Source organism: Pyxicephalus adspersus, chromosome Z, assembly GCF_032062135.1.
Source record: "Pyxicephalus adspersus chromosome Z, UCB_Pads_2.0, whole genome shotgun sequence".
NCBI classification, from domain to species: domain Eukaryota; kingdom Metazoa; phylum Chordata; class Amphibia; order Anura; family Pyxicephalidae; genus Pyxicephalus; species Pyxicephalus adspersus.
In genome coordinates this window covers 64,013,037-64,037,359 of record NC_092871.1, presented here as the reverse complement: position 1 = coordinate 64,037,359, position 24,323 = coordinate 64,013,037, and the positions used below count along the sequence as shown (strand labels likewise).

The following is a 24,323-nucleotide window of genomic DNA, read 5'->3' as shown; positions in this document are numbered from 1 at the left end:
GAAGCCGACATTTTCACCATCAATGTTCACAATTGGGATAAAGTCTTTTTCCTGAAATACCTTTATCAAACGTGTACTTTTCTGTCTCCAAACAATTCTTTTATTTATCAATCAGAACCTGACTGGGCTTTTGCCTATATGTTTAACAGTAGAACAGCTAAGGCTTTTTTCTGTTGCGCCTCCAATGCACATTAAATAATGCATTCTTTGATTAGAGATGCATGCACTCTGACACCAACTTTTGCAAGAGTTCCTCTGAAATCTAAATGTTGCCATTTTGTTCAGAATAAATCATTCCTTGCCATTTCAAGTGTAAGCCACTTCTAGATTATTCTCTTGTTTACAGTTAAGTTATTCATTTCAAATAATTTGCAGATTGTGTGCATCCCATTATAGGCATCTACAAACCTTTTTCTGAGCGCTTTTTAGATTTTGGCATTATGATACCACACATAACAATAGCAATTTATCCTGTATACTCCCTAAAGGGGTTTCTTGTTATTGGCACCTGTAGGGGATTGAATAAGTGTCTACCCCGTAGACTGGTCTGGTCTCAGTTTGTCCTTCTCGAGCTCGGGAGAGTGACTTTAGTACGAAAGAAAACACACTTCACACCATGGCCCTGATTCATCAAGCAAAATCTGAAGCTCGCTCGCGCATTCGTATTCGCGATCCGAAATCGTAAGCCGTCGCGCAATTCAGCAACTGAATGAGCTCGTGGCCGGAGCCGCGCATCTCCGGCAGCTTTACACTGGCGAGCTTGCATTAAAAGTCACTGTTCCCCTAAAAAATCATTCTTTCTAATGGCACACATAATACCCTGAGCCCTAAAAAAAAAATGTTTGTGCTGTTCAAATGTTTAAAACATGTATGTGCGCTAAAAAAAAGCATATTTTAAAATCACTCATTTCTGTTATGCAAGAGTTAACCGAGTTCAACTACTCTACATGAGCGCCTATATAAAAGCTTCCGATGCCTGATCGGAGAAGCCGCTCACGGGTAAATCCCGCGACTATCTTGCGACTGACCGCGCGCAAAGCCATCGGACCAGATTTTCCCACAAAAGTCGCAAGCACACACATTCTTTTGTTTGCTTCTTATGTATATGTGTGTATATATATATATATATATATATATATATATATGTATTTATTTATTTATAATTGATGTAGGATAAAAATACAAATATACACAAATATATATATAGAAAATATTTTTAATTAAATAGTCCCCAACTCAACTTTATTTTATTTTTTAACTATTAGCTAATTAATTGCTATGATCTCACCTGTGACAGCTTAACAGATCCTCCTTAATCACGCAGCTGAAATCTAATCGCCTTCATTGGCAGATTCGCGACCCCTATTGCTCATTATTATCAAGGCAGGAATCCGGCTGGCAGTGAGGGGGCGAGTGTACGAGCGCACTCGACTCCGGACCGCGAGCGCGGATTTCATTGATGAATCAGGGCCCATGTATCTAAAGTCAGTATCTCTCAAAATCTATTATGCAACTTTCTGGTGTATATAAAAGAAAGAAGAAGGAGCGTAGAAAAATATAATACATCAAGACATAACATAAATTAGAGGAACTCAGTCTCATAATCTGAAGAGAGAGTTGACCTTGTACTTGTTTTTCACAGAAGTTCTCTAGAGCATAGGAGAAAAGCAAGAAAGATAACATTTTGTCAAGCAAGCATACTTAAGATACAAAATGGAGTTTCTGAAGACACAGGCCTTTTCCCTCTCAATCCCCTCTTAAATCATGAACATGATTTATCATTTAAACGACCAAGTTTCTTTGTCGTTTACAATATTGCCGCAAATAAGACATATACTCCTGTGGTTTGGATTTCAAAGATCTAGCCCGATTTTCCACTACTGATTCATACATAGAAAGATTATCTATACCCTTGTTAAGTAGTTTCTTAGCAAATGAAATAACACAACATATAACAAAACTTATTACTATTAATATTATGATATTGGGAATAAAAAGTTGAATCAAGGCTTGTTTCCAGCTAGTAATCCAACCAAAGTATTGATCCTATGGATTGTCTATACCAGAGTTTCTCTTTAATTCTTCAGACAGACTCTCCAACTTTCGTATAGCCATTGTAACCTTACCGTTTGGACCTGTATTATCAGTAATGTACGTACAACAAGCACCAGTCCCTTTAATTATAGTACAAACTCCTCCCTTTTCCGCCAATACCATATCATGGGCTATTCTATTTTGGAATGTCATATTGGAGTCTGCCTGTAATTGTTCAGCCACTCCCTTTAATGCATCTCTGGTATAATTCACAAAGCGTTGCTGATTATAGTATATATAATTAATCCAGTCTACATTCTTGTTGACAGTAATTATGGAGATTAATGACTCAAGACCCGCCTTAACTTGATCCTTTGCCTTGAACTCGTCCGGCACCCCTCTTGGGACCCCTATGGTGTCAATATATATGTGTGGATCAAAGCTCCCTATGGTAGACGCCCTCTTTTTCCTTGCATTAGTTTCTTCTTCCTTTTGGGTGCTGGGGAATATGTGCAAGGCCATAAAAGCTTTATTTAGGGCACATTCTCCCTGCCATTCTCCTTCCAATCTTGATCTATTCTTCATATCTCCACATATCCAATAGATGTCACAAAGTGATTGGGTTTGATTCTGAATGTCATCTGGTGCAATATTACTATATTTACTACAGAAGGATCGAGTGAAATTTTTAAGATTTCTCCCCCTGCTTCCCCCCCGGTAACAAGTATAATTTCCGGGATATATATGGATTCCTTCTCCTGGCCTGGGGGTCTTAGTAAGTATGGGATAATTTGTTTTCCAATCTTCACATTCTGAGTGGTTAGTGCGTGAATTAGTATATAAGCTTAGGAAACATCCTTCAACCCTGGATGGAATGTTGAGGGGGACCGTCCCTAGGTGCTGTTTAGCGCTCCCACACACATAACAATTAGTTTTATTATGTTGTTGAGCAGTATACCGCATCCACTCCAGCCTGAGGTTAAGATTGGAAAACCCAGTTTCTACAGCTAATGTATCTTCATAAGTTGGGTTGGATATGGCTAACATTTCCTGTATGGTTTGAATATGGGTTATGACAGGAGGGGATCGGGGTTTCCCTGACAACCACTCGGAGGAATTATACATGTCTTTTAGTTGTATTATTGCCCATTTTCCCATGGTTCCTCCTTGTATTTTTGAAGCAAGAATATAAGTTCCTTCATCATATGGTCCAGGACCAAACGATTATTCTTTCCAATACCCCTGTAGATACATGGTTGACGAGTAAGAGTCATTCAGCTAATTAGGGATTTATCATTTCTGTCTATCCTATCTAGTGCACTCTTTGGTTTGTATCCCCAGTGGTTAGGGCCGGTATTCCAACCTACAGCTCCCCAATATCCACATGATTTGCCCCAGTACTCATCAGTTACATACATATAGAAAATACTCTTTTGACTCATATAATGTTGCCATCTCCCTGGTATATCTCCTCCCTCATGACACTGTACCACAGAACAATAATCGAAGGTATAGGTAGCTATATGAGTATTTGAAGAATTAAACCAAAATATTGTTCCTTCTTTGGTGGAAATAATTGCTACCTCAGTGCAACTATCTGCTAGAAAAATCATCAAGATAATTAGGCCTTGGGGAAAGCAGTTCTTGGCGAACCATTGTCCAAAATTTGGTGAATCCATGTTCCTTCCCAGGGTCAGGGCTGTCTGCCCTCGTTATTACCCTTTTTATTCCTTCTTCGAGGTCAGGGCCCTCTGCCCCCGTTATCCTTTCTTGTCTCCGAGCAGTCTTGAGTTGCTCTCCTGTTTCACAAGCTTAACTCTTGTGGCATGTATCCAGACAGGACTGATGGCAGTTCGGGTAACAGCTACCACTCGTGTGGCCGGGCCATATGCAAAATCCTGTTTTTTCTTTCCTTTTGTCAGTAGCTTTACTACCACTATGTCTCCTGGACTGAAAGGATGGGTGTTCACCTGTGCACAAGAAGGAAGCTTGCGAGTAACATTATCATGTGCTGTATCTAAGACACTTATTAGCTTCCTGACATATTCATCCCTGATATTCTCCAGGTCTCCCCCTAGGGTCACTAATGGTCTATTTGCCCAAGGGGTTAGAAAAGGTCTCCCCATCAAAATCTCGAAAGGTGAGTACCCTAGAATTTTAGTAGGGGTCATCCTAATTTCTGCTAATATAGCTGGTAGAATTCTCTTCCAATTCTCAAAAGTTCCCCCTGTGGCTTTTCTTATCTTGTCCTTAATTGTTCCATTCATTCTTTCCACTATTCCTGAGCTTTGTGGGTGATAAGGAATGTGAAATTTCCATTCTACCCCTAAAATCCTGGCTAATTCCTTACATATATTAGATGTAAATGCAGGACCTTGATCTGAATTTATATGTAGAGGTACTCCCCATCTAGGGATGATTTCCTATGTTAGAATTCTTGATACTGTCTTTGCATCTTCCTTCTTGGTGGGATAAACCTCAGGCCAGCGGGAAAACATATCCACGATAACTAATGCATATTCCTGTCCTTTGGCTGATCTGGGGATGTTTGTAAAATCTATCTGCAAATGGGTGAATGGGGTTGTTGGGTAATCAAGGTGTTGGTGTTTTCTGTGGATTATTTGGGTTACTCCTTATGTAAGTAATACATCTCCTAACATAATCCTTTACTAATTTTTCAAAATTTGTAATGTAGAAATCCTTCTTAAGTTTAGCATATGTAGTTTTCCAACTCCTGTGTCCCACCCCATGGTAGTGCGAGATATATATAGGGGCACTGTGCTGAGGAATACATGGTTTCCCCTCTTTGCAGATCAATCCCGTTTTGGGATTTTTCTGCAATATAGGAAAACACCAATCTTCTAAATCAGCTTGATTAGCTGAGGATTGTAGGTCAGTGAGCAATTGAGTGTCCTCAGGCAATTGTGGTACAAGTACAGGCATCTGAAGACAGGCCATAGCTTGCATGGCAGCCTCCTTGGCAGCCTTATCAGCTAGGGCATTCCCTTTAGAAAAATCATCTGATCCACCTGTATGTGCTCTACTGTGTAGGATTGCAATATCACTAGGTAACTGAATGGCCTGTAGTAGTTTAGCTACTAGTGTGGAGTGAGAAATGGCTTTACCATCAGCTTCAATATATCCTCTAAGGGACCAGATAACCCCATGGTCATGAACCACTCAATAGGCATACTTAGAATCCATATAAATGGTTACTGGCTTTCCTGAGTATAGTTGGCAGGCCCTGGTTAATGCAATAATTCTGCTGCCTGTGCAGATTGGTATGGGATCGAATTGGCCTCTAGAATTTGATTTGGTAATTTGACCACTGCATATCCAGCATATTAGATATTGTCGTTTGGCCTGGAGCATGATCCATCTACAAAAACAAAATCTGAACGTGGGATTGGAGCCTTAGACATATCCTTTCTAGGAAAGGTTTGTACTTCTATGGTCTCCAGGCAATTGTGGGGATCTGGTAGTAGATCGGCATTTGATTTTAATCCCAATAGGGCATTCAGAATACTAGCTGGGCCTGAGTTATGTGCACTATACTTGATTTGGAGGTTAGGGTTGCTCAAGAGGATAACCTCATAGCCACTGAGCCTTTGTGATGACATGTTTTGTGTGTGTATGCCTTTAAGTATAGCAATAACATCGTGAGTAGTATGTAAAATAGTTGGATGTCCTAAAGTGAAGGTCGTAGCCATCTCCACCACCATAGCACATGTTGCCAATGCCCTTAGGCACACAGGCATTCCCTGGACTTGGACTGGGACCACTTTTGAAAAGAAAGCTACAGGTCGTAGCTTACCTCCGTGTTCTTGAATGAGCACCACCGCCATGGTTTTACAATTGTCTCTAGCATACAAATGAAATCAAAGGTTATAGTCAGGGAGACCCAGGCCAGGGCTACTAACCATTGCAAATTTCAAAACCTCATAAGCATTACACATTTCATAGGACCAATTTAGTACATCAGATTTGTCTGTGAGTGTGGCTTGTCTCAGAACATTATCATAGTAGGAGCAGTCAGGGATCGATTGCCGGCAGTAATTAATCATTCCAAGAAAGAAGAGCAGTTCCTTCTTGTTTTGTGGGCGGACCAGACCCACTATGGCAAGGATTCTGGCCTGACTAATTCTCCGTGTGCCATTGGTGAGAACAAAGCCCAAGTTTTCAACCATTTCCTGACACCATTGTAATTTTTTCTTGGACACCTTATGACCACATACATTGAGCCATTTTAATAAAGATTTACTATACTCCTGGCAGGCCTCCTCTGACTTGCTACATATGAGGAGATCGTCCACATATTGTAACACTACTGAACCTAGGGGGGGGTGCCAAGGTTTTAATGTAGCTTGGAGGACAATGCTGTAGACGACAGGGGAGTCTACATATCCTTGGGGCATTCTGCGCCACATCAGTTGGCGCCCCTCAAGGAAAAAGAAAAAATTAATCCCGTCTCACTGTCAACAGGTATGCTGAAAAAGGCATTTTTTAGATCGATAACGGAATAATGAGTAGAGTCATGTGGTATGTTGGAGAGAAGGGTGGTAACATCAGCTACGACTGGGGCTATGGGTATAACTAAGTTATTCACTGCCCTCAAGTCTTGCACGAACCTGTAAGTGCCTTCTGGTTTCATCACTGGGTTGATGGGTGTATTGTAAGGAGAAATAACTTCCTCCAATACACCATCTTTCAAGAATCTATTGATCATAAGTCTGAGTCCCTCTATTTTTTTCCTCGACAAGGGGTACTGCTTATGATATACAGGGGTAGCCCCTGGCTTCAAATTAGCCTGGTAAGGGGTACAGTCAATAAATCCAGTATCGTATTCGTCTTTAGACCAAACAGCAGGGTTTATTTCATCTGGAGTGACTTCGGTTATTCCCATGAAAAAATGATGTTTAATAATGGGCAGGAAGTCTGATTCTACAGTTAGACCCCCGTCTTTCAGTCCCCTAACGGTCAGTCCTAGTTGAGAAAAAAGGTACCTTCCTAAGAGGTTGACATCCAGGACATCAGTATTGATTTGAAAACAATGGGTACAAATCAATGTACCCCTCTCAAACTCAATCGATGAGGGCACAGTTTGGTAAGTTTTGGTTGGTATCCCATTGATTCCCATTGAAGGTTCAGACTTTCTGCGAGGACCATTATAATGGTTCTCACACAGAACACTGGTGGTAGCCCCAGTATCAACAATGAATGGAAGTGTTCTTCCCTGTACAACAAGTACAATTACCGGTGATTCCTCCCAAGATCCAGTGATCTGAGTGAAGGCTGGGATACCGACCTCCGGGCCCCATCAGTACCTTTGTTGTTGTTGTTTTCTCCAACCAATATTAAACTGGGGTTTGGGCTGAGTTGAGGTAACTTGATCAATCTGACCCTGATTTTGGGTTTGTTTCTTTTGGGGATAGGGGCAGTCCCTTGCCCAATGTCCCATCTGACCACAGTTAAAGCATTGTCCCTTGTTAGTCTGGGGTTCCCAATTAGGACGTCTATAGTTAGGCTTGGGGGGTCCTCTGGTATTGGCCCTATGTCCCCTGGACTGAGATTGTGTATGTGTGTTGCCAGTTTGTTGTAGGTGATGTCCTGAGGTAGGGGCAGAGGGTTTCTTTATATCAAAACAGCCAGCTGCTTCCTTATCAAAAAGATGTTTTTCAAACTCATCTAAGTTGTCAGAGGTCCAGGTAGAAATCAATTGTTTAACAGGGACTGTTAGATGTGGCTGTAAATTATGTATCCAAGTAGAAATGAATAGACTGCCATTCCCGACTTTAGAGAGACCTGCCTCCTGAGTCCAGCAGTCAGTAAACCGCTTCCAGAATTCGACAACTGACTCAGCAGGTTTCTGTTTACAAACTACCGTGGTAGACAGGGAAGATTTTGATTTAAAAACTTCCAACATATGCGTTGTGAGCTCTCTCCACATAGCATCCCTGCCCTCCTGTGTGTTGAGGGGGTCAATATTGGCTGAAGCTGTGTAATTAATATCACTAATAGTTTTAACTTTCGCCCAGTCCCACCCTTAGTGTGTGTCTATAACCCTATCGATAATGAGGTGCATATCCTCTTGAGTGTAATTCCTTCCTCTGCACGCTTTCTTTAGATAGTTAATAGTCCCTTGTGGTGCAATATTGGGTTTGGGGCAATTCTTAACTATCCGGTCTATATCTTCTACCTCAGTAGGCTTCTTAAGTAACTGGTCTCCTACAGTCATAAAGGGCAGTTGTTGTACAGGCTGTTGTTTTGCTCTAGTGCGACTGATAATAGAAGAGAAGGTTTCTGAACCTGCATGTGCCTGAACCATTTCAGTATAAGATTCATCATCGAATTGTTGCGAGCTCTGATCAGGGGAGACTGGGGTAGATGATCTTTCTTGCTGCTCCTGATCTCTATGTGGTCTCTCACTTCGGGGAGGGGTACCTAAAACAACCGGTCTAGGGGTAGGGTTGGGGTCTTGTCTGTTGATGAGGGTGGATGCCAAGACTAAATCATCTGTGTCTTTCTTAAGATTTGTCAGTTGTGGATATATTGGCTTATATGGTGGTGGAGGACAAGTTGGTACCTTTTTATCAACCGATTTCTCTAGTTTATACAGCTTTTCATAATCAAGCTGTTTTCTCCTTGTTTTACCCAACCTTTTATTGGTTCTATTACACCAATAAGGGGCAAATTCCAACCATTGTTCTCCACCTTTTTGCATATAATCCATATCCCATTGTGGATCTGGGCCGTAAAATGGCCATGCTTCTTTGTCTCCCAAGCAAAGTCCTTTGACCATGTCCATATGAAAGGTGTCATTTTCTCCCTCCCGTGGGAATGGGGAACTGCTGCCAATACCTTCAGTCCATCCTGCCATGTTATCCACCCACGGATTAACCAGGGAATATCCTGTTCCTGATTTTCTAGCTACATAGTCCTTGCATGTCTTTCCTACCTCAGGGGGAGGCACTTTCGTCTTATTCTGACCCATCTTTGAAGGAATCCCCCCTTTATGAGGGACAGACAGAGAACACCTTTCTAGTAACCGATAGCTTATGTGTCTTAGGAGTAGCCTCAACTATTCAAAGTTTCAGGCTTATTCCTAAAGTCCTTAACTCATAGTGTTTTTAATTAATATAAAAACGCTGGGGGTGTCTCTAACTAACCCAGGCTCATAACCTGTCTTGGGTTTATAACATTACCTAGTTAGGATAAAAAAAGGTCTTAGAATAGTATGTACTCTGTCTCGGCAGCTCCCAGCCAGGAGGAACCCTGAAATTTTCAAACAGTGGATTAACCTTCCCGATGGCCCGCCCAACAACTCTTGAATCAAGTCCAACTACATACAAATTTAATTTATTTAGTTTTTTGCGGTTTGGTATACCTACGGGGACTCTCCCTAGTGGCAGACCAGAAGTGTAAGTTAGAACCTGATTACACTATAGCTATAATAATATCCATTCTGATATCTCCCTCCCTCCTTTCTAATAATAATCCTACACAACAATTAACATGTAACATGACATAGGCACCCAACTCGGTGTCACCGTGCTTTCACCCGTCTCGGGTCAACGATCAATAAGACCTAGCCGAGGAGGAGGTGCGTCTTACACCTTGTTGCCAAAACCTTAAATGACCCTGGTCCGTACACTTACCACCCGGACACTTGTGTCATACAAACAAATTATCTTATACTCCTAAGCGATAGAGAAGAGAAAGCAGAGAAGAAGTAGATGGACAAAATGAGACCATGTGACTTAAAACAACATTTGCTATATTCCCCTGGAATATACAGTGTATCCCTGAAACACAAGTTTTGCCAGCAAAAAAAATACAAAATTCCACAACCAGAAAATTCACTCCTAGAGTAAAGAACAATTCTATGTAGTATCGGAAATGGGTAAGCGCCCCGGACCCCCGACAGACAGACAATCAAAGCGTCTATACTTAACGGAGCTCCAGGGATGACCTTCCGATCTCGGTGGGACCTCCAATGAATTGTAGGGCATTGAATAAGCGTCTACCCCGTAGACTGGTCTGGTCTCAGTTTTTCCTTCTCGAGCTCGGGAGAGTGACTTTAGTACGAAAGAAAACACACTTCACACCATGTATCTAAAGTCAGTATCTCTCAAAATTTATTATGCAACATTCTGGTTTATATAAAAGAAAGAAGGGGCGTAGAAAAATATAATACATCAAGACATAACATAAAGTAGAGGAACTCAGTCTCATAATCTGAAGAGAGAGTTGACCTTGTACTTTTGTAGTTTTTCACAGAAGTTCTCTAGAGCATAGGAGAAAAGCAAGAAAGATAACATTTTGTCAAGCAAGCATACTTAAGTTACAAAATGGAGTTTCTGAAAACACAGGGCTTTTCCCTCTCAGCAGCTTACCTGGAACACCAGATGCTAATTTTATGCATTTAAAGTGGTGGTAAATGTAAGTATGTAAAGAATGTTTGAATGACAGTTAGTGACACAACTATGGACTTTGTCCATAGACTCAAAAAGAAATGCATTAGGGCAGTGACTGATGAGAATGTTAGTGTATTCATTTTAGTTGTTTGACAAAGTATTACATTTTTCAGCCATAGTGAACTACAATAATATGACACTGTCAGATGTTTAGTATACGTGTCACCCACCACTTATCTAGTACAGTATGAAGAACTGACATGTATTTTCCACCCACTTCACTGCTGGCTCCCGGACCCAGGGATATTTTCATAAATAGCTAAATATGTCAGAAAATTCAGGAGGAATTAATTATTTTTTCCTGTCCTCATCTTGTGCCAGAAAGTATGTTCTCTGAAAATGACCTTTCTTGTCAGCAGCTTCCATATGTGTGGATGTTGCACAATACCATGTTACCATGGCAGTACAGGTTTCCGTCTCTGAACATCGCTAACTGGTTCTGGCAACTACATGTGCACAATCTGCTTTCTAGTCTGCCTGGAATTTAGTCACCCAGTGCTGAGCACCTGAGCCACCTCAATGCTGTTCAAGGCTGTGTGGTGCATCGTAAGTGCCATGTTTACTGTGGTAGAGTATTGTGGAATAAATGTAAAGGTTTTTTACCAACATCAGATAATCATTCTCTGATTATTAACAGCCAAATTGTTGAATTTTCCTTATGCCTTAAGGCCTTCCATGTCCAACATCAATGTTTTCTTGGACAATTATCCAAGTTTGAACAATCCCAGGTATTCTCTACACTTCACAGGTATTCTTTAAACATTTTTTTCCACAAGGGTGCTTGGTTCCAACATACATTTATAATTATGGATGGAGTGAAAAACATTACAGTACACAACTTTTCACAGGCATGGTTCACGATCACCTGAGCAAGTAATAAGTAGGTTAGCTGAGTTACCTATATCTATTTCAAGGCTTAGCTTCTTCACAATTTTTGTTAAGATGCGACTTTAGAGTTTACAACTCCTTATGGTTGTTACAGACCTCTGGTAAAACACATTAGCCTTTTTGTGTCTTTTAATATGGGTGAACCTTTGAAATAACATTGAGGTCATCAGAGAACCCCTGCTATAATTACCATATTCACAGTTCCCAGTACATTGGTGTGGTGGTCGCTAGGAAGAATGCTTCTTACATTGCTGGTCAGGGAGAAGAATGTCACCCATACAGATAGTCAAAAAGATCATTGGTGTCAGTTTAACCTATGGAACCCTGGTTGAGAAATACTGTATTTGATGGATTTTTTTTTTAGCCAAGTTTAGGATGGATATGTGGAAGAAAATAGAAGATGAACACATGCTGCCTCCAAGAAGATTTAACATTTTTTCTTACTATAATATTCACAAGGTGTCCTGAATCAAAAGGTTGAGCATGTATATAAGGCCATCATTCAGTTCTGACTATACCCGACTTTTATTGATACTGCTTACAACTTATCAGGATTGAGTCAGAATTGCCTTTGTTGATGTCCACACAGTACACATTGCAATCTGATTAGAGCTGTCTCTAAGCACATTTGTTTTTTTTTGGAAGTAAAGAGAGTGTGTGCCCCACTTTTACCACATTGCATTCTCCTTTATAATGCCCCAACTCCATTCTGTTTCCTAGCTATTCTCAGGCAAGCATTTTCTGTGGAGGAGACCAGTCTCCCCAAACAGCTATGCGTGCACTGGATGTCTGGTCACATTTACAACTTACCAAACAGTCCTGCATGAAATGCCCCCATCATACATTATTTCTCCCTTATATAGAATGTGGAAATGAGAGAGGGAAAAACAGGCTTTTACTGGCACTGAATTGGTATGGGTTTGAAGTGTTTATTTGTGTGTTGTTGAAAAGATTTTACAAAACATTCATAAAAATAATTGCTTTGTTGGACATGTGTTTGCTGTATAATTACATTTTAGAATACATATGAATTATATAGGCATTTGAAGTGAGTCATTCAGGTGCCAATGTTATTCAAAAGTAAAATAAAAATAAATAAAGATTTGTACTCAGAGTCATATCGCCTTCATTATTTCCAAATGCGTTTTGCCAAAAAAGATGATTTCCTCAGGGGATCGAGAGACTTGAGAAGATATAGACTATAGAAAGGGGCATGTAAAGCATGATTTACTAAAATACGTATGAACCATATAAAAAACACAACAATATTAGAATGTATGTTTCATTAAGAGTGGACAGACTAATTGTTACATATGAGTGTACACGATTATCCCAGTAAATCCACTATAAAATTGGTATCATCTTCATCAAAGAAGTCATTGACGTTAATGTTTACATAACAAAGGATTTCTATAAGTATACATAATCAGAATTGATTTATGATTTCCCCAGTCATAAGCCAACATAAACAAGTTATGTAATTAGAAGAAAAAAAACGTAACATAGGAACTTACCAAAGGGAGAAAAAAGAAGAATCCAAGGTAAAAAGGTGACATTGTCATCAATGGCAATGTGAAGATACCAGAGTAAAGATTGCACTGGATTGCAGAGTTTCAGTCTGAAACTGGAATTTAAAATGAAAAATCTGTAAAGAGTGTAATGTAGCGTGTTTTATGTATTCCATTTTAATATTAGGCTAGAATTGATCTGGCTTGTGTGCACATAGAGACACTTACATTCAGTTAGTCATAGAATCCGATTGGATATAATAGTTATTATATAGGGTCGGAAGTATGTTACTGCTTGCGCCCTTAGCTACGTGATCCTGCTTGGATTAACTGCGCATGCGTGGAAAGCCAGCATGCGCAGTCAGTATCACAAAAAGGATAATCAAGGGGATTGTCCATAGAAGATTTAGTCCTACCCAGGGGCGTATCAATAGCGTACTGAAGGTGTGAATGGTCGAAATCGTTCTGCCTAGGAATATGTTTACTCGCCCACTGTCCTCTCTCCCCCCCCCCCACAGGTTTATTGATCTCACTGAGTATGAGGAAAAGGAGATGCCTCTATACTCGGGTCCTGGGCATTAGGATATCCTGACGACCAAACGAGGGACGGAAGTATGATTTGCGGGGAGTCCCCGTGCTGTCTTAACAAAAGTGGCAACCCGGCGGGAGGGGCTGATTGACCACCTCCCCCGTGGATGCCTCCCGTCCCTCAGAGAACCTTATGTGGGAGAGAGAGAGAGAGAGGAAGGGGCGAGAGCAAGGAAAAAGAGAAATAAAATAATGAAAAAAAGAGGAATGGAAGTAGAAAAAAAAAAATATGAGAGGGTAAAGGAATTTATTACCTTATGAATGTTGTAAAGCATAATATTGCAACAGGATACATAATAAGGTAATAATATTAAAATAAGGTAATATATAATAAATATAATAAATAATAATAACAACATAAGGTAATAAACTGTATATGCAGTAAATGGGTGTTGCATCTCAAGTTTGTTTATGAATTGTTTATAAAGATATATATATATACATATATGTATGTATTTAGTACACTGTTGGAGATATCCTAATAGTTAGACTGTATCTAAATAGCATGAAACAATACAGGAATACAGTACAGAAATGTTGTATTTAAACATGAAACCTGTGTTATCTTGATCTGGCCATAGGGCCCTCCTAGGGGGTCTCCAAGTGTAGGACTTCACAGAAGTAACAAACAGGTGATACAACAGCTGCCAGGAGACAAGACCTATTTTCCCATAACAAACAGATCACCAATATGGCCTTCAAGGGGCAATACATCCATCCACCTGAGTAAACAGAAGATGGAGGCATAATTGAACAGATGGGTTGGGTTGATAACCCAGCTGGACCTTTGGTTGACCCTTAGATTTAGATTCCAGCAAGAGATTCTTATATCAAATTTAGTTGGGAGGTCCATCAAATTACCTTAACCAATCCCAATCTACTGGGGTGGGTGCCAACTGATAGTCATTGTACAGAACACACCCACTAACCAATCCAAGAGTCCCAATGTTACCTAATGGGACTTAACTATATAAAAGGGAAGCTAGAAAAATAACAAAAAGGGAATGATGGGAGTCCTTAGGGAATCAGGCTCCTGTGGTCCCCATCAACATCTTTACAGGTAGCTATAACACATTCCGGAATTGCATTCTTATATGTCTCAGTATATCTCTATGGTATTATTGGTATATTGATTTGATGTATTATGTACTAAGTACTTACTAGATGATTACATGGGTCTGTCTAGTCTGTCGACTGTATTGACGTAATATACGTTTTTATAACTGTTGTGTAATATGATATGTCCCTTTTCATAGTTCATACCTAATTAAGTAAATTGTGCTTTATGTGGCCCATTCTATAGTCTTTATTTTCTCAAGCCTCTCGAACCCCCGAGTAAGACATCTTTTTTGGCGAAACGCGTCGGGTAATAATGGAGACCATATGACTCTTTTGAGTACAACTCTTTATTTAGTTATTTTTTTTTTATTTTACTTTTCAAATAACTGTGTCACCTGTATGACTCACTTCAAATGTCTATATAATTAATAGGTATTCTAATATTTAATTATACAGCAAACACATGTCCAACAAAGCAATTATTTTTATAAATGTTTTGTAAAATCTTTTTATTAACACACAATAAATACTTTAAACTCATAAAAACTGTCTTTTCCTTCTCTCTTTTCCACATTCTATATTATCAATCTCAGGCTTGGCAAGATAGAATCACTGAACAACCCTTTAGTGAGCAAAATCCTTTTGTCATTGTTACCAATATTTCTCCCTTGGCATGCTGAATTACCATGATCTTGAAGCTAGGTGATGACATAACTTTAAAGAGGTTTCCCATAGGAAAAAAATGAAAACAATAAGACAAAAAAAGGAAAAAAATGTTATTTTTACCGATAGACAAAAAAGATTATTGGTGTTCCTTAAATTGAACTGAGAGGTCCTAATTGCTCATTGCTCAAGAAACCCCTATAGGCCTCTGGAGGAACCCTGAGATTACATGGAACCCTGGTCGAGAAACACTCCTCTAATCTATCTATTGACTGGAAAAGGTCATATTCCCCTGCATAGGGTAGTGCTGCTGGCTGAAACAAAAAAAGAAACAAGGGTGTGAATGCAAGATGAGTATACTGTGTCTGATGAGCCCTTTTCTGAGACACTATGACTTTGCCTTATATGGATAAGTTGAAAGTGTCTCTTTAAACTCCCCGGCGGTCTGAATATATCAGTATTTTTAAATGTCAAAGTGGCAAATTTGACATTTAAAAATACTTATTATTTTAAATGTCCCGCCAGGGCCCAGCCACCCAGCCGCATGCTTACACGTCCCATGCCCCCCTTTACCCAGCATCTGCGTCCTTGGGATGAAGATTCAGGGAGGGCATTGCCAGGGGACGCAGATGCCGGACGGGCATTGCCGGAGGACGCTGCAGGCTCATGAGGACCAGGTAAGCTTTACAATTCCCTTTACAATTCCACCCCGAGCGTGGCTCAGGGTTACTGCTTTTGGTACTGAAAATTAACCCCAAGCTACACTCAGGATTACCACCAGGAAGTTTAAAGGGGAGCTGCAAGCAAACAGGTAAATAGAATGGTTATATATATATATATATATATATATATATATATATATTGCCTTGACAAAAAAGTCCCCAAGCCTGTGGTTAACAGTGTTATGTGGTTGCTTCAACTGGTCAAAGTTCATCAACATATGTGCCCAAAAATTAATACCTGGATATACTGCATTACCAGGTTTTTCCAACAATTCATTTTTTCTTCCTGATGCCACAGACATATTTCAAAATGATAATGCTAGGATTCATTGGACTCATAATGCTACCACAAAGTCCAGACCTAACCCCACTTTAGAACGAAAATTATACGAAAATAGGTAAGCTGATTCTGAAAGTGCAGTTAGTTTTCTTCTATCACGTCAGGTTTTTTTCTTGCTTAAATTATTGCGATTGCTATAGCGTGGATTTGTATAGGCTATTCATTTTTATGCAAGACAGTGTGGTCAGAGGTTGTGCGCTGCTCTACGTAGTGAATAGGCAAAATTTATTTTTCTACTTACACACGTATTTCCTTTCTTCAGATCATGTCTGGCTCTGCTGTTTCTCATCATAAGTGCCTAAACAACCCTGATTCATTTTGTTATATCTGTGGCAGTTTCACCATTCCCAGTCAAAGGGCGAACATCAGCACATTTGTAGAGCAAGCCTATTTGGCATGTTTCAAAGGTAAACTTGGTGATCAAGATAAGTCTTGGGCCCCTCATTGGCCATTAAGTTTCTCTTTGTGAAGAATATGCAGACATAAAGAGAGTCATTGAGTTGTTGCAATATAACCAATACAGTTGGGTCATCTGTGTTGACCTTAAAATGGTATGCTTCCTTCTTGGTCAGTAAATGTGGATACACCAAGTGTCCCTGTTATCTGTGCATGTGGGACAGCAGAGCTCGTGAGAGGCATTGGTTGGAAAGGAATCGGCCTCCAAGATCAGCCCTAAAACCAGGTGATCCAAACATTCTACATGAGCCACTTGTTGATAGAAAGAATATTATATTCCCGCCTCTGCACATGAAACTGGTGAAGCAGTTGAAATCTGATGAAGCAGTTCGTTAAACCTTTGCCAACTGAAGGAGAATTTTTCAAGTACCTCATTTTAGCATTTCCTAGCCTGTCATTTGAAAAAATAAAGGCCGGTGTGTTTGTTGTTCCACAGATTCGGCAGCTCATCAAAGATGAACATTTCATCAGGACAATGTCAGAAGTCGAAAATAATGTTTGGTTATCATTCAAAGCCATTGTCAAGGACTTTATTGGAAACACACGAGCAAATAATTACATAGAAAATGTCCAGAAACTCTTGGAGAGCTACAAAATGCTTGGCTGCAATATGAGCATCAAGGTGCATTTTCTGCATAGCCATTATCTAACTTCCTGGAAAACCTTGGTGCAGTCAGTGATGAGCAAGGTGAACAATTCCACCAAGATTTGAAGGTCATGGAAGGATGGTATCAGGGTATGTATCAGGGATGTACATATGATGGCTGACTATTGATGGAGCATCCGACGGGATTGTCCTAACACTGAACACTCTAGGAAAAGCTATAAACATAAATTTTTACCTTAACTGCTTACCCAATTAATTTTCAAATGTTTTACTGTAAAAAAAAGTCATAGAGTAACATTAAATCCAAACAAAAGAAATTTAAATAAACAGTACATTCAAGGTATTATTTCATTATTTTTTCATTGTACGTAAAATTTGTGTTTTTTGACAAAAATGGTACCCTGTATCGTAAAAACTGAATGTTATAGCAAGAAAAACGGGGGTCATTTCTAGACTTACCACCCAAAAATGAGTAAAAAACAAGTGTCTAATTTTTGGTCTAATCTAATTTTATCTTTGATCTAATTTTGGCAAAAAATGAACTCAATTTAATTACATACGAGTATCAAAACTAAAGGTGATTGTGGTGAACTAAAGGTGATTCAATGAAATATTAGATTGTGGCTTTGTTTTTTCACCTGGCAGAGGTAATACTGTACAGCCTATCTTTTGATGCATACACACTGGCCGCTCTGCACAACTAGACCTATTTTCAACATTTTGTTCAGCTTTACTACGTTTTATTTCAGTTTTACACTTGTGTGTTTTTTTGCATCATTGTAAAATGCTTGCTTCGCTACATGTTAATATGCGTGCACTGCAGTATGCAGGTTATAATGAACCAGTAATGCAGATGTGAAGTATTTGTGCATTACATTAGAAAAAGGTGTGGCATGCAGGGTTTTGGATGCATTAAGGCCTATTAGGACCATAACAGGAAACGTATACATAGGTATTTATATATCTGTATTTCTTTGCTTGACGTTTTCCTTTAGACAGATCAAGTACAGACCTCAATGCATGTCAAACCCCTCCAGTTCAGGGCACTGTTTCAGAACAGAGGTTCAATGTTACTGTCAGACTAGCAAATGCAGATAGTACAGGGATTACAATTCCCAGATCTGCCAATGTCACCACAAGAGCTGAACCTGCTTTGAATGGGCAATAATACAGCTTGCTAACAGGTTTGCATCTGCCCACATCTGCTGTTTTCCATCCACACAAGACGCTGAATCAGGGATACTAATGCATGCCTTAGTGTGCTGGTACGGCCGCTCCCCCCTGAGCTGATTGGGCATTTTCTCAGCAAGATGCCACAATTTATTCAATGTTCCTTTCCTTATTGCATGCACCATTCTGCTGTAACACAGAAATTGATGCTCAGATGGGGCGGGAGCGACTAGTAAAACTTCTTCCCCACTGTTTCCATGCCAAAACTACAAATACCTATCGTCAGTTTTTCCATAAAAACATTTTCATTACATTAAAAACTTCACTTGTGTTAAGAAAATAATGCTTAAATGCTAACAGCTTATAGAACACTGCCAGTATTGTCATGGTTGCAATAAATTATCAGTTTATCTATTTTGGCTGTCACACATAGTTGACCTCAGACTAAGGATCTATTTACACCAGCACATTGCAGTAAATTCATGCACCTTGCCAAGCATCACCACAACATATGGTAACAAATGAGACATGATCCATTGCAGTACCATTTTTTTTGAGTCTCTCCCCCAGGGCACTAAGACAGTGCACTGTAAGCGACATTTATTGTAGTGCAGGACATCACACAGACATCATGTTACCCATCCACACCTAAATGTTGCTCTTTGTCTCGTGTATCATTTAAAATGGAAATATTTGTTGGTGTGGGTGAGCCTTTGCCACCTCTTATCGCTGTGGTTGTCTTCAAAATGTATGTGCATGCCATTATGAGCATTTATGCTGTGCACATCTGTTGATTATGGCACACATACCTTCTTGTAGGTCTAGGAACCTGTCACCACTGAATTCTGGCAAGCAACTATTTTCCTCCGGGTCCAGGACAATCCCTATCAGCCATAAAATGTCCAATGATTTAACTCCTGCATGTGCATTGTCCTTGCCATCTGGATCTTTTCTGTGGTTTCACATCTAGGATTGGACTTTACGCTGCATGGTGCATATGAGGCACAGGCAAATAACAAAAAGACACTAGAAGGTGGGGTAAAGGTTTTTTTTTTGGTTGAAGAGACTTGGCATGACCCCTCTGCCAAAAGCTGTACTTCCTGGTGACTTAATTTTAAGGGGGGGTTAGCTCCACTTTAAGTAACTACTGTTAGTGGGGTATGCTTTTGGAGACAGCAAGTAGTTTGCTTTTCTGCAAACAATTGCATACCACAAAACAAAAATGAGGATATAGTTTACCTAAACTACAAAGACCCTTTAGATTCCTCTAAAAATCCCTGCACCTCCCCCTCCCCCATTATACAGTTCCTCTTGATTGAGCTAGCCAGTTATGCCCAGAAATGGGAAAAAAACATTTTTACAGTTTGTACATCTAGAGGTTTCTGTAAGCACACAAGTGCCATTACAGTAAATACAGCCTTGCATTGTTACAGAAAGGTTAATGTTTGAGTTACATAGAAAGAAAATGTTACAGGGAGCAGTGTGTGTGGGTTATATGGAGGGTTAGAGATTTAATGTGATGTTTCCAAGAAAGGTTAGAGGAAGGGTTAGTGTTAGGGATACTGTCAGGGTTATTGTTAAAGTTACTGTGAAGGTGAGTGTTACAGGGAAGGTAAATGTTAGGGTTGCATGGAAAATGTTGGTGTTGCAGTAAGGGTTACAGGTAGTTTTAATGAACAAAGAAGTTCAGTTTGATTTTTACAGGGTGGGTTAGTTTAAGAAAAGGTTATAGGAAAAGAGAGTGTTAGAGTAAAAGGGAGGGTTGGGGTGAGAATATTAGTGAAGGTAAGTGTTAAGAGTATGGAAAGTATTAGCGTCAGGTATACAAAAAGTGGAAGTGATATTGGTTCAAAGTCCAGTAGGGAAACTTTGGAAGTGAAATTCCCAAGAGAGATAAAATCCAGAGGTTCATTAACAACCCGTAACCAATATACTAATTTTGGATTGACCGATCCAGTAGGTTTAAGAACAATCTGGCATTTCACCAATATGATGCATTTGATGGATTGTCATGCAGTTGAACTGCAATGCTATAGCAAGGAACATACATTTTCAGTCCAAGAGATATAAATGTCACCGAGTCTTGCCTTGAGAGTAGGCTACACTCCATCCATTGTTGAATTAAATGTCATCTAAGCTGTTTGGAGATTAATAGTAGCTTTGTAGTGGCTAGATAGTAATACATTTTCAGTACCCTAAAATCATGAGATACAACTGGGAAACTCAAGTTTTCCACGGCAAAGAATCCTGCAGATTTTCTGCAACTCACTTTGTGAGATGTCATTCATCCATATTATTGATGTCTTCAATGGCTAGGAAATGTTCATAAAGTTGTTGATGTCTTAATGTAGAGTGCACACCAAATAATGTCATGTAACAAAGAATGAAGCTTTATGGTAGATTTAGAAAATCATGATTGCATTAGAAAGATATCTAATAACTATATTTTGATAAATATGATTAAATCACAAACTTACTTTAAACACAAGTGACATAAACAACTCTAGGCAATGCAGTCTTAAAAAAAAATCAGAAACAAAACCATTTACCACTTCATCATTTGTTTTCCCCCACACCTCCAAAAAGTTTGCAGTTAGATTATTAAGCTCCCCTAGAAAGTCATCTCAGTTAGTTTCAAAGTAAGAGTTGTGTCTGGCCTAGAAAGCTGACTCTTCTCAGCTGCGAGGACCCCGTCCTCCATTCATTCTCGTTAGCATCAGTTGGCATGTCTGGTTGTTCTTAAATATTTTAATTCAGATGTAAAGCCAATTCAAACTCTATTAATTTATCTTTTTGATCCCTGCCACCTCTGTTAGTCTCTCAAAAATCGTGCATAAAGTTTATGGCAAGAGAAGAGCCATTATACTCCCTCCTCCAGTGGGCCATGTTTTTCCAGCACACCTTTGCTCCAGTGACACCACCTTTTTTTTGTCTGCTGGACATTCAATTCTTCAAGGTGTTTTGGAAATCTGTGCCCCTATTGTGCATTGTAGTTTTATTCCAAGACCTTCTTCATTACTGATATGTTCTGAAGTAATGTAGAGAATCAGAGGAAGATGTCATAGTGAGGAGCAAGGCATTGCCTGATGTATTGAATGTTTAAGGTTCATACTAAGGCTGCAGTACTAGAACAGAGAGGACTGGGCATGGGCCCAGAGGTGGGTATATTGGCTCTCCTTTGACAGGAACTTCAAAAACAGGTAGTCCCCGAGTTAAGGACATCTGACATACAGATACAGATATAGATACAGACATCCTAGATACAAACAAGGTTTCCTTACTTTCTCCTGTGCAAGACAGAGGTTTGATGGGGGGAGGTTTGCATGATTTGCAGAAATCTTTTGCTAAGGTTGTGGGTGATCCTAAGAGCTGAGCAGTTCTGTAACATCTTATAACTCTTTAATGACCAAGACAAACTCTGCAGCTGTTTTTCTGTATATCACAGCACAGCTTGCTCCAGAAGTTAATAAATGTCTAGGCCATAAATTTTTTTTTGCTTTGTTTGTGATTAACTTACAGTGAGGATTTTGTACAGTAACTGACACTACGCTGCCTAATATGTTGAGACAAACATCTGTACTAATTGCATTTATTAAAATATTGTACCTGTTCCGACTTACATACAAATTCAACTTAAGAACAAACCTACAGTCCTTATCTTGTATGTAACCCGGGGACTACCTGTACAATATTTATGAGAGACTAACAGGGTCTGTTTAAAGTAAACTTGGCTCTTGCTCATGCAAGGTAAATCCACAAGCTTATTTATAAGCTTATAAACCTCACCTTTCCATTGCACTGTCATTTGTGCATAGCTTTCACAGGGTTCTTCTCACCTTCCTTGCAAGTTGCTGAGTGCTAACCAGGCAATCAGCAAGCACCAGTGTCTCCCATTAGGTAAGGGAAGGCAATGGCATGCTGCCTTTACATGCAAGTCACCCATTACTAATTATTTTTCATCTTTCTATGAATTGTGTTTGGGGAGGAGGGAATCAAAGTAAATTGGTTGTTTTACCCTGCTTTGCACAAATCACAGATTAAAAGCAGAGGCAAGCCCACCCATATTATTACATTTCAGCACCCCTAAACTGCTATTCCGCATAAGAACAGGGATAATGTGTCACTGAACAGCATGGAAAAATGCAATTTAGTGGGGAAGTATGTGTGAAGTGGTATTTTTTACAGAAACAGCTACCGGGTCTCAACCGGAAAAAATAAATTTTACTGCGGAAACATGAAGAATCTGTAATTTAGGAGATAAATAGCAAGTTAGCCCTGCTATTTGTCATTGGTAAATACAGCAGTATTACCATATAGTGAAAACATAACAACAGAATAACAACTGTCCCAATTGCTGCTATACAAGCTGCCCGCCACAACCTCCTCTAGTAAATCAATGAATTTCATGCATGCTCAATAGAGAAGACGTCATTTTGTGTAACCGACGAAAAGAGATGTATGAGACATGTACTGCAGGTGGCTATTGTCAGCAGATATGCAATGTAAGCCAAGGGGAACTGCTGAAAAGAAAAGTTATTCAATAATTAATAAAATTAATCTGTGTAAATCTTATTATAGCAATGCTCTGATTAAGGGTGTAATAAGGGAAAAGGAAAATAAGGAAAAAATTAGACAAGCCATCCTTTTACAAAGTGGGTCAGCACTCAGCATATGTTTCAAAGTAGTGCAAGGCAATATAACAAACAATTCATGGTTTACAGTGAACATGTGCTGTATCTATTGCATGGCACCCTCGTCCCACCTCCATCACTGCTATGTTCTTGTAAGCCTAGCTTACACAGCCTATGGATCTCTGCTGGTGACTGACCATTGAATCAGTGCTGTTGCATGGAGTGAGCCACATGCTGCCCAATACCCTGAAGTAACTGGTATTTTATGCAGTTATGGCAGCTAAGGTGGATGTCAGGGAAACAAAAGAAGTTGCAGTTAAATTAAGATTTTATGAGTTTATCACTGTAATTCTTCTCCATTTATTTCCCAGTCTCAAGGTGGGATGGGTTCTGGGATAAGAGGAAAAAACTCCAATTTATACACCAAACATATACATATACACATATACACCCAATCAATTCACACAGAAAATGATAGGAGCTACTATGCAGTATCCATATCATGCACACAGCATACAAATCAGAAAAAGTGTTACTGAATTTAGTCTATCCATACAGTATAAAACAGATACTGAGAATTACAGGTATCATTTAGAACAAGCAGAACAAGAAGTGCTACTGTGCAGCATCTGTACCTAAAAAGCAGAACAGATACCAAGAATTACACTCGTTATATAAAACAAGAAAAGTGCTACTGTGCAGCATCTGTACATAAACATTTAGAACAGATACTGAGAAATACACTTAGTGTCCAGGTCAAGTATTACTGTTTCTATAACAGAGCCTCACAGAGAAGTAAAAACCTAGCAGGAGTTCTAACCCTTCCAGATGCTATATTAAACTACGAAAAGGGCTGGACACACAATTTACCTTTCCCCTTTTACCTTTATTAACAATTCATTTTAAAAGCAGTGGGATTATAATATATTTTTCATATTCTCAATTGAAAACCATGCTCAAACAGATAAATGAAAACACACCAAAAGTTTTTTATTCTTAAATTATCAGGTTACTATCAGGGAGTTTTGGGGAATAATCTTTATATATGTTTTTGTTTTTTTTGGGAGAAAGTTTGGATTAGGTTTTAAAAGTTTGATAAATTCTGTGCACCAAAAGAAGTGTCTAATAGGAAAATGTACTGCTGCTGTATTCTGCAGCAAATTTTGTATGAAAACCACATACA

The 24,323-nt window shown here is 39.4% G+C and overlaps 1 protein-coding gene across 1 annotated transcript in view; it reads left to right on the top strand.

Annotated features, from left to right (window-relative positions):
- NTNG2 (netrin G2) overlaps positions 1-24,323 on the top strand; it is a 196,368-nt gene that overhangs the window by 45,299 nt on the left and 126,746 nt on the right. The window lies entirely within an intron of this gene.